The sequence below is a fragment of the Balaenoptera physalus genome (genome assembly GCF_965194825.1).
Source record: "Balaenoptera physalus genome assembly, chromosome: 7".
Lineage (NCBI taxonomy): Eukaryota > Metazoa > Chordata > Mammalia > Artiodactyla > Balaenopteridae > Balaenoptera > Balaenoptera physalus.
Genome location: NC_138886.1, coordinates 70,924,432 through 70,939,482, shown reverse-complemented (window position 1 = coordinate 70,939,482; position 15,051 = coordinate 70,924,432). Strand labels below are relative to the sequence as shown.

At 37.0% G+C, this 15,051-nt stretch overlaps 2 long non-coding RNA genes across 6 annotated transcripts in view; one reads left to right on the top strand and one right to left on the bottom strand.

Annotated features, from left to right (window-relative positions):
* Positions 1 to 5,519, top strand: part of LOC309664775 — a 113,151-nt gene extending 107,632 nt beyond the window's left edge. For both annotated transcript variants that reach the window (XR_014266026.1, XR_014266027.1), the window contains one exon: positions 3,356 to 5,519. This is a non-coding gene — a long non-coding RNA (uncharacterized lncRNA). The remainder of the gene's footprint in view (positions 1 to 3,355) is intronic.
* Positions 1 to 15,051, bottom strand: part of LOC309664776 — a 34,983-nt gene that overhangs the window by 10,611 nt on the left and 9,321 nt on the right. For 2 of the 4 annotated variants that reach the window (XR_014266032.1, XR_014266034.1), the window contains one exon: positions 5,721 to 6,512. This is a non-coding gene — a long non-coding RNA (uncharacterized lncRNA). Of the gene's footprint in view, positions 1 to 5,512; positions 6,513 to 15,051 lie in introns of all 4 variants that reach the window. The other 2 variants (XR_014266033.1, XR_014266035.1) reach the window with 2 other exon arrangements.

Genomic DNA, 15,051 nt, shown 5'->3' with positions numbered 1-15,051 from the left:
AAAAACCATAAAGATCAGAGCAGAAATAAATGAAATAGAAACAATAACAAAGATCAATAAAACTAAAAGCTGGTTCTTTGAGAAGATAAACAACATGGATAAACCTTTAGCCAGACTCATCAAGAAAAAGAGGGAGAGTACTCAAATCAATAAAAGTAGAAATGAAAAAGGAGAAGTTACAATTGACACCACAGAAATACAAAGCATCGTAAGAGACTACTACAAGCAACTCTATGCAAATAAAATGGACAACCTGGAAGAAATGGACAAATTCTTAGAAAAGCACAACCTTCTAAGACTGAACCAGGAAGAAATAGAAAATATGAACAGACCAGTCACAAGTAATGATACTGATACTGTGATTAAAAATCTTTCAGCAAACAAGAGTCCAGGACCATATGGCTTCACAGGTGAATTCTTTAAAACATTTAGAGAAGAGCTAACACCCATCCTTCTCAAACTCTTCCAAAAAATAGCAGAGGAAGGAACACTCCCAAACTCATTCTATGAGGCCACCATCACCCTGATAACAAAACCAGACAAAGATACTACAAAAATATATATTTTTGTAGTATCAATATCAAATATCACTGATGAATATAGATGCAAAATTCCTCAACAAATTACTAGCAAACAGAATCCAACAACACATTAAAAGGATCAAACACCATGATCAAGTGGGATTTATCCCAGGGATGCAAGAATTCTTCAGTATACGCAAATCAGTCAATGTGATACACCATATTAACAAATTGAAGAATAAAAACCATATGATCATCTCAATTGATGCAGAAAAAGCTTTTGACAAAATTCAACACCAATTTATGATAAAAACTCTCCAGAGGACTTCCCTGGTGGCGCAGTGGTTGAGAGTCTGCCTGCTAATGCAGGGGACATGGGTTCGAGCCCTGGTCTGGGAGGATCCCACATGCCGCGGAGCAACTGGGCCCGTGGGCCACAACTGCTGAGCCTGCACGTCTGGAGCCTGTGCTCCGCAGCGGGAGAGGCCTCGATAGTGAGAGGCCCATGCACCGCGATGAAGAGTGGCCCCCGCTTGCCGCAACTGGAGAAAGCCCTAGCACAGAGACGAGGACCCAACATAGCAATCAATCAATCAATAAAATAGATAAATCTTTAAAAAAAAAAAAAAAAAACTCTCCAGAAAGTGGGCATAGAAGGAACCTACCTCAACATAATAAAGGCCATATACGACAAACCCACAGCAAACATCATTCTCAGTGGTAAAAAACTGAAAGCATTTCCTCTAAGATCAGAAGCAAGACAAGGATGTCCACTCTCACCACTATTATTCAACATAGTTTTGGAAGTCCTAGCCATGGCAATCAGAGAAGAAAAAGAAATAAAAGGAATACAAATTGGAAAACAAGAAGTAAAACTGTCACTGTTTGCAGATGATATGATACTATACATAGAGAATCCTAAAGATGCCACCAGACAACTACTAGAGCTAATCAATGAATTTGGTAAAGTAGCAGGATACAAAATTAATGCACAGAAATCTCTTACATTCCTATACACCAATGATGAAAAATCTGAAAGAGAATTTAAGGAAACACTCCCATTTACCATTGCAACAAAGAGAATAAAATACCTAGGAATAAACCTACCTAAGGACGTAAAAGACCTGTACTCAGAAAACTATAAGAAACTGATGAAAGAAATCAAAGATGACACAAACAGATGGAGAGGTATACCATGTTCTTGGATTGGAAGAATCAACATTGTGAAAATAACTATACTACCCAAAGCAATCTGCAGATTCAATGCAATCCCTATCAAACTACCAATGGCATTTTTTACAGAACTAGAACAAAAAATCTTAAAATTTGTATGGAGACACAGAAGACCCCAAATAGCCAAAGCAGTCTTGAGGGAAAAAAAATGGAGCTGGAGGAATCAGACTCCCTGACTTCAGACTATACTACAAAGCTACAGTAATCAAGACACTATGGTACTGGCACAAAAACAGAAATATAGATCAATGGAACAGGATAGAACGCCCAAAGATAAACCCATGAACCTATGGTCAACTAATCTATGACAAAGGAGGCAAGGATATACACTGGAGAAAAGAGACTCTCTTCAATAAGTGGTGCTGGGAAAACTGGACAGCTACATGTAAAAGAATGAAATTAGACCACTCCCTAACACCATACACAAAAATGAACTCAAAATGGATTAGAGACCTAAATGTAAGACCGGACACTCTAAAACTCTTAGAGGAAAACATGGGAAGAACACTCTTTGACATAAATCACAGCAAGATCTTTTTTGATCCACCTCCTAGAGTAATGGAAATAAAAACAAAAATAAACAAAATGGACCTAATGAAACTTAAAAACTTTTGCAAAGCAGAGGAAACTACAAACAAGATGAAAAGACGACCCTCAGAATGGGAGAAAATATTTGCAAACAAATCAACGGACAAAGGATTAATCTCCAAAATATATAAACAGCTCATGCAGCTCAATATTAAAAAAACAAACAACCCAATCCAAAAATGGGCAGAAGACCTAAATAGACATTTCTCCAAAGAAGACATACAGATGGCCAAGAAGCACATGAAAAGCTGCTCAACATCACTAATTATTAGAGAAATGCAAATCAAAACTACAATGAGGTATCATCTCACACCAGTTAGAATGGGCATCATCAGAAAATCTACAAACAACAAATGCTGGAGAGGGTGTGGAGAAAAGGGAACCCTCTTGCACTGTTGGTGGGAATGTAAATTGATACAGCCACTATGGAGAACAGTATGGAGGTTCCTTAAAAAACTAAAAATAGAACTACCATACGACCCAGCAATCCCACTACTGGGCATATACCCTGAGAAAACCACAATTCAAAAAGAGTCATGTACCGCAATGTTCATTGCAGCACTATTTACAATAGCCAGGTCATGGAAGCAACCTAAATGCCCATCGACAGACGAATGGATAAAGAAGATGTTGTACATTTATACAGTGGAATATTACTCAGTCATAAAAAGGAACGAAATTGGGTCATTTATAGAGACATGGTGGGATCTAGAGACTGTCATACAGAGTGAAGTAAGTCAGAAAGAGAAAAACAAATATCGTATATTAACGCATATATGTGGAACCTAGAAAAATGGTACAGATGAACCGGTTTGCAGGCCAGAAATAGAGACACAGATGTAGAGAACAAACATATGGACACCAAGGGGGGAAAGTGGCGGGGGGGTGGTAGTGGTAGGATGAATTGGGAGACTGGGATTGACATATATACAGTAATATGTATAAAATAGTTAACTAATAAGTACATGCTGTTTAAAAAATAAATAAAATAAAATTCTTCCCTGGTGGTGCAGTGGTTGAGAGACTGCCTACAAATGCAGGGGACACAGGTTCGAGCCCTGGTCTGGGAGGATCCCACATGCCGCGGAGCAACTAAGCCTGTGAGCCACAGCTACTGAGCCTGCGCGTCTGGAGCCCGTGCTCCACAACACGAGAGGCCGCGACAGTGAAAGGCCTGCGCACCGCGATGAAGAGTGGCCCCCGCTCGTCGCAACTGGAGAAAGCCCTCACACAGAAACGAAGACCCAACACAGCCAAAAATAAATTAATTAATTAATTTTTAAAAATCTATAAAAAAAATAAAATTCAAAAATTCAAAAACAAAACCAAAAACGATAAAACAAACAAGCAAAATGAAAACAGACTTATAGATACAGAGAACAAACAGATGGTTGCCAGAGGGGAGGGGGTAGGGGTTGGGCAAAATAGGCATAGGCAAAGAGGATTAAGAGGTACAAATTTTGACTTATAAATGAGCAGGGATGTAATATACAGCATAGGGAATATTGTCAGTAATACTATGATAACTTTGTATGGGGACAGATGGTTACTAGACGTTATGCTAATTACTTCGTAATGTTTGTAAATGTTACATCACTATGTTGTACACCTGAAACTAACATTATATTGTACATCATCTATATTTCAATATATAAAATATTTTTTAAAAGAGCAGGAAGGAACTTTTCCTATATTCTTTGGTCATTCTCATTTAGACCCAAACTGTTCTTCAGATGTGGCAATGAGCTGTTCAGGAATTTTATTCAATTAGGATTCATTCAATTAGGATGTCTAAAAGGTTTTTGTGTCCTATCTCCCACCAGTTACCTCAGACCATTTCTTTGGAGTTAAATACATTCTAAATAGGTATCCCAATTTTTTCCTCAAAAGCAGTACTGACTCAGGAAAGGTTTCTAATATCCTTCACAGTAATGCTTGAACCCTAGAAGAACCACATAGCATATTAGCCTAGTTATTAGATTTTATTTTAAAACTCCAACTGGGAAAGATTTGAACAACAGGAGTTCAGAATTGAGAGCAGTAATCGTTGTACAGCTGATATTTATTGAGCCCTTATAGAATGGAAAACATAGTGCCACACCTCTTATACAAATTATTTCATTTGAATCTTACAGTATCCCTATGAGGTAAACACTGTTGTGATTTTCATTTTCAAATAAGACTAGATTTGTCATTAATATTTCTTCACGTCAAGTGGCCACGAAGGACTTCCCTGGTGGCACAATAGTTAAGAATCCACCTGCCAATGCAGGGGACACAGGTTTGATCCCTGGTCCAGGAAGATCCCACATGCTGCAGAGCAACTAAGCCCGTGCGCCACAACTACTGAGCCTGCTCTCTAGAGCCCGTGAGCCACAACAAGAGAAGCCACCGCAATGAGAAGCCCGTGCACCGCAAGGGGAAGAGTAACCCCCGCTCCCTGCAACTAGAGAAAGCTGCGCCCAGCAACAAAGACCCAACGCAGCCAGAAAAAAATGGCCACCAAAATGACAAAGGGGTAGAGTTAGGGTAAGAGTAATAGAACATTTTTTAATATATCCCCCTCCAACCCCCTCACTTCTCCAGTGTTCTCTCAAATATCTTATTCCATCAACCAAGGTGGTTCAAAATTCATTTATTTGTCCTACTGCTTCCCTGACATGGATTGGTTACTAGATATATCCCCGAAAATTATCCAGAAAAAAAAAAGCAAAAACACAGTAAAACCTTAAAAGAGTCAATTAAAGACATTTAACTCTTTAAAGGACCCAAGAATGAAATATGCCTCCAAGAAAAGAGTATATGCAAATTATGAAATTGTGAAAGCTAAAAATCCAACAGAGAACCTAACTGCCAGGCTAGCCCCATGAACAGACTCTTGGATGTAATTCAGTGGAAATGATTCCACTGGAGTTATGCAAAAGAGAAGGAGAAAGAGAGATTTGCTGAGAAATGTAGGATCAATTAGGCCAATATAATGAAGAGCTTTGGTTGATATGCACCCTTTGGCCAGCTCCCTCCCTCCAAGAGAAGGCCACAGCTGAGAGATTTCTTACAGAGGCACGTGACTACCTGGGGCAACGGAGTTAGTACAAAAACACATTTATAAGATGACAGTGACAAGCTAGCTGATGATGAAATCCAGCTCTAAAATATACCCAATGACTTACATCACCCTTGGAGTTTCCAACTTAATATTTTCTCACAGTGTCTAACCGCAGAAAAGCTGGATCTCAAAATCTCCTTAAAGGGAGAATACTTAGGAAGCAGTTACATAGTAGATCCTTGTTTCTATGTTTGTTGTTGTTGCTGTCGTCATCATTAGCTATGTTTTACAATATATCTTCTTTAATGGAGACACAATGTTCTTCAACTCACCCGTTCTTAGAAGTATGGAGTTGCAACAGTGGTGAAGGTGTATCTTTTCAGTGCTCAAGTCAGAGGTAAAATAAGTTCTTCTTTCTCACTGCTCCACCAGCATCCAGACTTCCCCTATAAAACTTGTGAGGATGAAACACTTATACCAGCATATAAATGAATGCAAAGAATCAGTTGCATTTATACATAGTTGCAGCAACAGTATACATATACAAAACTCTAGGGCTTGTGAAAAACTGCTGGTACAGAAAAAAATAAGATAAAGAAAAGAAAAGGGAGGAGAGGAGATAGAAAAAGAGGGAGGGAAGGGGAGGGGAGGAGAGAGGGAAGGGGGAGGAGAGAGAGAAAGGAGAGGAGAAGAGAAGAGGGGAGAGGAGAAGGAAAGGGAAAGGAAGAGCTCTTGGGCAAATACAAGAGGTGAAAAGACTTCATTTGTTTTATGCCTCTTAGTGTCATGAGTTTATCTGTATTACATGCATTATATCTGTATTATAACTCTGTAGGTAATTTGGATCACCCTCATTTTTCAGAAAGAGAAATCGGTGCTTAAAGAAGTAAAGTAGGCTATGCTACTAAAAAGCATCAACCCCAGGATTTGATCCTAGGTCTCCATGATTTTAAGACTACCCATTCTCTTTCATTTTATCTCATTACCTTTCTTCCCAAGAGAATGCTCCTTTGATGCACACTTTCAATTCTGTAAGTGCAGATAACATATATCCAGTGGCAAGAAGACGGAAGTCTTTTCATTGATTCAGAATGAGGTTATTCTTCTTCTCATCAAAAGAGAGACTGGATGTAGGAGAAAGAGGAGGCAAATATTCATCCTGTGATTTGGCTATGACCTAAACACAGACGATATTTCCTGATCCCTCTTCCTAGGCCCCTTTATCACCTGGACAGTGTGTAGAGTAGAGAAATACATTGAATATGGTATACCTCTACTCAATAACTAGAATACAATAGTTCCGTCTTCCAATTTTAGAAAATTTAGCAAATAAACCTGTGCTCCAAATCCTCTTGCCTTTTTCCTCTCTTGAAGCAACTGTCTATACACAGTCAAGTCTTTATGACAACCTTAGCAGTTCCTTGAGAGGGTAGGCAGACAGTCCAGTGGTTAAGTCCATGGGATTTGGCATCATACCTAGGTTTAAATTCAGGCTCCATCATGGATGTGGCCCTGGGGCAAATTATTTTACTTCTCTTCTCTTTCTGTGGTTTCTCAGTCTCTAAAATGGAGATAATAACATCTCGGAGTTGCTCTTAAATTTTTGTAAAATGATGTGCATAATGTTCCTAGCACAGTGCCTAAGACATAGAGAGTCAGCACATTTTTCTTGAATTATTGCTCTGATCTAGCTCAATAAGCTGTCGAGGAGACAAATTACAGTACTTTGAGTTAGCTTTAAGGTCTAGGGAATTATTCTGATGGCTTCCATTTGCTACAGTGAAGTTTATCTGGAGGAAAAGAAGCTGTTCAAAAAGCTTTCTCAAGAGACCTGAGCTATTCAGGTTGTCCCAATTTTTTTCCTATGTTCTAAGTCTAGTGCAAACAAAATTGCAACCTATTAAGTATTTAGTATTTAATATAGCTGATAAATTCATTTTAGGTCCAGTTTGTGATATTGCAGTATGGTATTGTATTATTGTATACATATAATATTGTTTAATGAATGTGCATGGTGATTTATGAAGATTCTAAAGAGCTTTAACCACAATTTTGAGCAATTTACATCATAGTAGAATTTTAAGTGTCATATCTTCACCTTTACAGCATATTGCTCAGTCTATATGGTTTATTTAACAACAAGATCTCAGTGAAGAATACAGCCTCCAAGGATAACATTAGACTTTAAATGATCTGCTTTTGACCTGCATTGTATGAAAGAGCAGGGACAGCCTGTGTATTTTACTACTTCCTCCATCAAAACCACAACTACTGCCAGTAACCAACAATTACTGCTCCTCCAACCTATTCTACTTCTTAAGCATTGACGGTTGGAAAAAAATTGACTACTTTAGTGAAGCTAAGTTATTTGTATGTTTGCTGAGATAGTACTGTGAATTACCATAAAAACCTGTGCCAAAAGCAAGATATAGACATTGTAGTGGTGATCAGAGGGTTCAAAGCCCATTTCCAACACTAATTAACAGTGTGGAGTTGAATAAATTAACCTGTCCAAGCCTCAATTTCTACATCTACAAAATCTAGACAGATTCAAAACAGTGATTATTCCATTAAATTAGACTAGATATTTTGATTAGATAGTGTTAAGTGTTCCATATACAATAAACACTCAACAGGTAGTAGCTACTCTATGCTAGAATACAAACAATTCATTTTCAAATTATAATTCTACCCCTATTTCCCTTTTCCCTTTTTGAAAAATCTACATATTTTTCCTTTCCACTCTTTATCCTACAGTATTATTTGTGTTTATAAAACCTCCTTAAATCCTTTGTGGAGGGAGACTAGGTATTAAGAAAAATGCATACCCACAAGTAACTCAATAACATTTTTATCTTTCTTCAGAGAAAAACTTTATAATCTGAGTATTGATCTTGTGATTTCAAGATCTTGTGATTTTTTTGCACAGTGGCAGATCATTTGGTGCTTTCTAACTTGAATACAAAGTGGTGTCTCAGGAGAGGGTCAGGAGGGTTGTGTGAGGGCCCTAATGAAGAATACTCAGGCATCTTTGCCTTCAAACCTCTTTTCCCAGCCAAGATGGAAAATGTGAGTTAAACACTTCCACTCTAACTGACTCATTTGGCAGAAAAATATGTCCAAGTGCCAAGAGGAATAGAAAACAAAAACAAAAACAGAAACTCGTGGGGAAAAAAGCACAGGAAGAAGGAGGAGAAAAGAGAAGCATGTTATATTCCATCAAGCTATTAAAAAAATTTTTTGAGGATTAAAAAGGAAGACGCATTGACCTTCACAGGTGAAAGCAGAGCTCTGGAAATACAACACTTCTTAAAGTACATTTCACACCAAAGTGTCTCTCAAATACACTGTCTTTAACCCTTTTATGGGAAAGATAAATAATGGAATGAGGTTTAAGTATCTAGAAAGTTTATGTCAAAGAAGAATTAAAAGACAGGTTTATGGGGTATATTATCCCATTTAATCAAAAAACAATTATTTAGCACCAGCTAAGTACAAGGCATTCTGCTGAAAATGCAGGTGAGAAACAAACAAGGCATGGTTTGTGCTGGGAGTTTACCATATATTAGAAGCAAAATTCAGGTATGCAAATAAAAACATGTGCATGTCATAAACTTTAGAATGGAAATACCAATTATGCAAACACAGGGAAATATTTTCTAATTATTGCCAGGTTTGGACTTTTTTTCCTCTGTAAAGTGAGAGAGTTGTCTTAGGCTCCTCAGGGCTCTTCCAGCTTTAATATTTTGTGACAATATATTTATAAAAATATTTATTTCACTACTTTTTAGCAGAGAGCAGAAGAATTTTGCCTTTAATAAATTAGGCACTTGTACCAGAGAATGCAGAGGCTTTTGAACAAATGCCTTGGTTCAGTAGGACAAAGATATTCTCACTGATTAGCAACTGGAGAAACAAAAAACAATTAGCCAAAAAAAAAGTATTTTAATCTGATTCCTTCCACTTAATCCTGCATTCTTAGAATGGGTTTAATTGACACTAACATCCTTTTTCTGGGATTATTATTCTGTTTGACTAACAGCAAATATATTTGATAAAAAGTGTTTTAATCTGCCACCATCACACTCCAATTTTTGTAAAATAATCAGGTATGAAATCTCAGCTTACTAAAGAATAAATACTAAAATATTATGGCATGTATTAGTTACAGCTGCTCTAGGCAAAATGAAGTTTCACTTCCACTGTTCCCTCTTTCCTGCCCTTTTGCTTCACATTGTGATAGGCATGCCTGTGAGAGTTGCAGAGATTAAATAAGATAAAATTAAATGACACATGTAAAGCCTTTAATAAATAATAGCTCTTGTTACCGTTGCTATGGTTATTATCATTATTTATGCATTTTATTTTTTTCTGCCATTCCTCACTTTCAAAGGTAACTCCTACATGTAAAGCTTCCCAAAGTACGATATGTGTAGTACTAAGAGCACTTGAGAAGACTTGGGGATGCACACAGACACACACAAAAATATTTAATTTAGAAGTCATATATTTATATTAAAGTATATCTGAAAATTTTACAGCTAGCACATTAACCTAGTGTTTTAACAAATATTATTATTATTAAATAAATGTAATTAAGTTAAAAATAGTATATTTACAGAAGCACAATAGTACAGGTGGTATGTGAATATAGCAAAAATTATGAAGATGGTGCAGCAACAACTGAAGTTTGGGAAACAAATAAAGCATAAACAACTGCTTTCACAATCTAACAAGTAGGGAAGGAGTGCCACATTTTGAAAGAGGCAAATCTCTCCCCTACTAGATTACAAATCTCTTAAGGGAAAATTCAATCTTCATCTGGGTCAGTATGTTAACATGTGCTCAACAACTGAAAGCTACCTAAATTTGAAGGTAATTAAAACTGTGTGTGTGTATGTGTGTGTGTGTGTCTTTAATCAGAACATTCCCCTTATTCAGAGAGCTCTTACTGGAGAAAAATATCTTACAAAGGCAGCAAATATGGACAAGGCTTAAACTGTAATTCATACCTTATTCAACACCAACGATTTCTTACTATTGAGAAAAACCTGTGAATATGAGACAATCTTTACCAATGTTTAAAATGCATGGATTAAAAAACCTTTAGATTTCTAATATATGTGGGGAAACTTTTAACCACTCGCTCTTCACAACATTGGAAGAGTCTAAGCACATAGTAGCATTCAATACTGTTTTGTTAAATGAATGATTAATGTGGATATTATACCAACAAATAACCTAAAGCTTCACAATCGTATAAAGTACAGACCTGATAGCCCTTTACAATTGGTTGGGGAGGGAGCTAAAAATTAAAAGAAACAGATGGAATTAAAATTCCTATATAAACAATGTTATAATAGTGTTACAATGACAGCCTATTAATAGGAATGTCATAAAAACTCTATTGTAAATAGATTTTCAAAGCATGTATATATTTCATAAACAAGGCAACACATTACCTAATCATAAATATTATAAATTTAATTGATTAGGAGGGTTTAAGAATATCATTTAGCATCAATCATTCTTGTACGATTATGTAACGAAAGAGACTTCAGAGACTCTTGCTGAAGCATAAGGGCTTTTTGAGAAGTAGGTTCAGTCATACCTGCTTTTCTTTCTTTAACATGATAAGGCCAAGGTGAATATTCTGGTAGAATATTTTAATCTTACTACTGGGTCTGAGTACTTGTGAGACAACATGCTGAAGACACTCAAAGACAATGTGGATTGAGACCCCTGAGAGTGGTGCTTCCAGCAGCGCTGCAGTGGTGGCCTTGTCTAAGACAAAGTTGGGGGGTATGGCAGGGAGGGTGGGGTTTACTCTGGACTCACAATGAAACAGATGAACAAGTCTTCACACATCCGTGAATTTTATATTTTCAAATCTATAGATACTCTTCCATGCCATACCTTGCCAAAGAGCATTTGAGCACTTTGTTTTTTAAGAGACTTGGATTATTGAGCTCTGCAAATGGTAATATTTTTCACTGAGTACTACAATTATTCATCACAGATCCTCAAAGGCAGGAAATGTCTGGTTCACTATTATATTTCTAGAGCCTAGGTCAGTGCCTGATACATTATAGGTACTAAGTAAATATTTGTTGAATGAATGAATGCATGAGTTTGGAAATGAATGCTTCAGTCCCTAGAGAGTTGGCAGAAGAAAGCATTTGGGAGAGGGAATAGGAAAGAGAATTTCTGAAATCCAAAGTCAGGCCATTTATTTCAGTTCCTCTTCCGCCTACCAGGCCTAGCAATGAGAGAGCCAAGCAGTGATCTCACCTGTAGAACCTGCTGGGCTAGTCCAGTCAGCAAGTGAGGTGAGTCCAACCACTCATCAAACACAGTAAACTTGGCTAATAGATTCCCAGAAGTACAGTGTGACTGCTCTCTCCATCCAAATATGCCCTGCTAAGCTAGATCTAATTATCCACCATGGAATTCGGCCAGTTACACTGAGATTATGGTATGTTGAGAAATTTGAACTTTAACCACACATAAATAAAAGCATGGGGATCAGGGCCACTGCTTCTGTGTGATTTTTGAATTTTTTTCAAACAGAAAACAGTTGCTTTGGAGCCTGTGAGTTTTCAACTAGAAGGAAATATATTGTAAGTCAAATTGATCCAATTTTTTAATGTAAAGTGTCTTCAAATGTCTTTATTAAAATAATTTAAATTTATTGAATAATATCCAGATATAGCTAAATAAAAATATCTAAATAAAATACAGCACCTTTTATTAATCATCAAAAAAAACAAAAAAACCTTTGTTAGGTGCAGAGAAAGAAACAAAGTAAGTAAAATACAGTCTCTGGTGCTGCCTTTTTCAGTCAGATTTCAACTGAACTAGTTCAAAACCCTAAGAAAATGCTCTCCTTCCTCCTTCGGCAATAGATGCAGAAAGGTTAAGTCTTTCCAACTTACAATAGAAGGTCATCATGAGAATGCCACATGTCCCTGCAGTAGAATTAAACAAATTTTACTGTTTCTCTTTAAGCAAATTTTCCTGGTAAACAAAATTTGTCTCAGGGTTATGCTGATGTGATATTCTCAACCTTTTTGGGTATAGCTGGGCAAAGTCCTCTCCAGAAACGAACTAGAGGTTGATCAGAGTTTTCTTCACTTTGAAAAATGGTTCCCAGTAGGACCCCAAAGGCTAGACAATTTCCACAGTTACACTTTTGTTCGCCTTATATGCAACTCCTCCGGATGATACCTATTGAAGAGGTCCAGGTGCGCATGTAACATTTGTTCTCCTCACTACTTCAGAACTGACTCCGAAGTTTTCATTTTCTCTCTTTTCCTTTCCTCCCAATGTATCCCTTTTCTCTTTTGCAGTAATGGACACCAATTTGCAACATGCCTTCTCCTTATCTCTTTTCTCTCTTACACCGTTAACTCTCTGGTACATTTGTTTTCTGTTTTCATGGGAATTTCTGCCTTGCCTGAGAGTTATTTAATGACAAGGAGGGAATGGTGTAAAACCACAGGAGTGACTAAGAAAAGTCAAAGAAAGCAAAGCTAGTTCTACTGGCAGTGAGAAATGATGGAAAGAATGCTGGATTGACTTCAGAAAACCTAGGGATTGGTTCTGGCACCAAGGATTGCCTGGTGGACTTCGAATTCAGGGAACCTCTTGTATTTCAGTTCCCTCACCTACATGATCAGCATGCTCACACTGGCCCTGTCTACCTGACAGAAATGACAATGAAATTGAATCAGACTGCAGAAGAGTTTTATGTTGCCTTCATTTAGAAATTGTATATCTCTGTATTACATGAGATGTGGTTGTTAATGATATTAGACACCCAGCTGCAAAGGGGGCAATCATGCACACCAGCTGCCCCAGCCTGCTGTTTACTCTTACCTAGACTGGACTAACTCAGGGATATTTAGGAGTTCATTCTTCAGGGTACAAGTAATCCATATATATGAGCAATCCTACCATTTTTAGTATACTCTATCTAGTTGGTTGACTTCATAAAGCTTCTCCCAGCTTGCTTTATTGACAGTCTGATGCTGACCATGATCTCCTTGTCAACCCATAAGCACTGCCCACACCCCCAGATGCAACCTGGTTGTTTGTGAGCATCTGGATTGGACTAGAATTGAGCAGGGTGATGTTGCTCTGGAGTCAGATTGGCTTGAGTTCAGACACTGGCACTATAATGAAATAGCTGTGACACCTTTAACTTGTTATTTAATTTCTCTGAGGCTACATTTCCTAATTTGTACAGAGAAGCTACTAATATCTACACTGTAGATATTACAGTGGGATGAGTAAAAAACAATAAAGATTTATTATAGCCCAAGAGCTAAAAGTAACATACATCACAAATATGGGTATTTGGAATTGTCTAGATATTTGAGTTATAGTCTTAAAAACAAAAGATTTTAGAGAGAAGCAGCTGTGCAATTAGAGTAAGATACACTTTGTGGTTTCTTTGAGCTCATAACTCTTGAGTAGATTATCAAATCTGTACTGGCACAGTAATTAAGCCTAGTAGGTACTTAATTTTTTTTGATAAATGAGTAAATAATTAAATGAATGAATGAATGAATTCTTCTGAAGTAAATTTGGAGAAATGTTGCATTTCACATCTCTCCTCTAGGTGGCGAAATGATACCTCCTATAGTGTATTGCATTTCCTTGTCTCAACAACTGACCTGAAAATTGTACTTTAAAAATCCCTAACTTTATTTCTGTCCTAGTGTAGAAGTACAGTCATAAATCTATTTTCTTCCAAAGTTATCTCTTTATTTGTACATCTTTAAGATTTTAGTCCAAAAAATTGTTTATAGAAAATCATTCAGAAATATGATTGTGTAAGTACTATAAAGAAATTGAATTGTGCAAGAGACTTTTCAAAGCACTTGTGCAAGATTACTTTGGGTACTTTCAATTTTCACGGAGTACTTACTCTTAGGAAAACATTGTTTTGTCCAAAGTTCATTATTATTTTTCTAGGGAATTCACTTTCCCCTAAATAAGAAAAAAAAAAAAAAAGCAATTCTACTAAAAACGATTTTTTAAAACTAAGCCCCAAATATATTTTTTTTCTTCTAGATTCATTGTGACAGGAACAGATAAAACTAAGAGCTGAATGCATTATCCTGTAAACTGAATACAGAAGAACAACTAAATGAGATAAATTAACCCAAATACCTCGCTTTAATTTTCCTTTGAGCCAGGATATGAGTTTCCTGAATGATTTAAATAATGTCCCCCAATTTCCACTTCCCTTTATAATGACATAGTCTATATTTTCTTACACAAGAAATACAACTGGAAGATATCTTGGAGTGCCGTGAAAGCTAAAAGGCAAAGCTAAAAGCCACCTGAGAGCACACCAAACAGGAACAGCAGGAACTGAAGACGGGAGGGGATGAGTAAAAAGAACAATGACATGTTATAGCCCAAAAGCTAAAATTAAATGCATGTAAACAGTTCTTGTTGAAACTAGAAGCCAATGTAGATTAGGCAAACCAGGCAAAGAGTTCTTTCCTGCCAAAACATGCCAGCATAAGAATCACCTAGCACTGAGACACGGCTAGTGATAGAAGTGAGGTTAACATTGGAAAACCACAGGGGACTCTGAACTTGTGTGGCAGCTCTTAAATTCTACATAGTAAAGTAGGTACCTAAAACCCA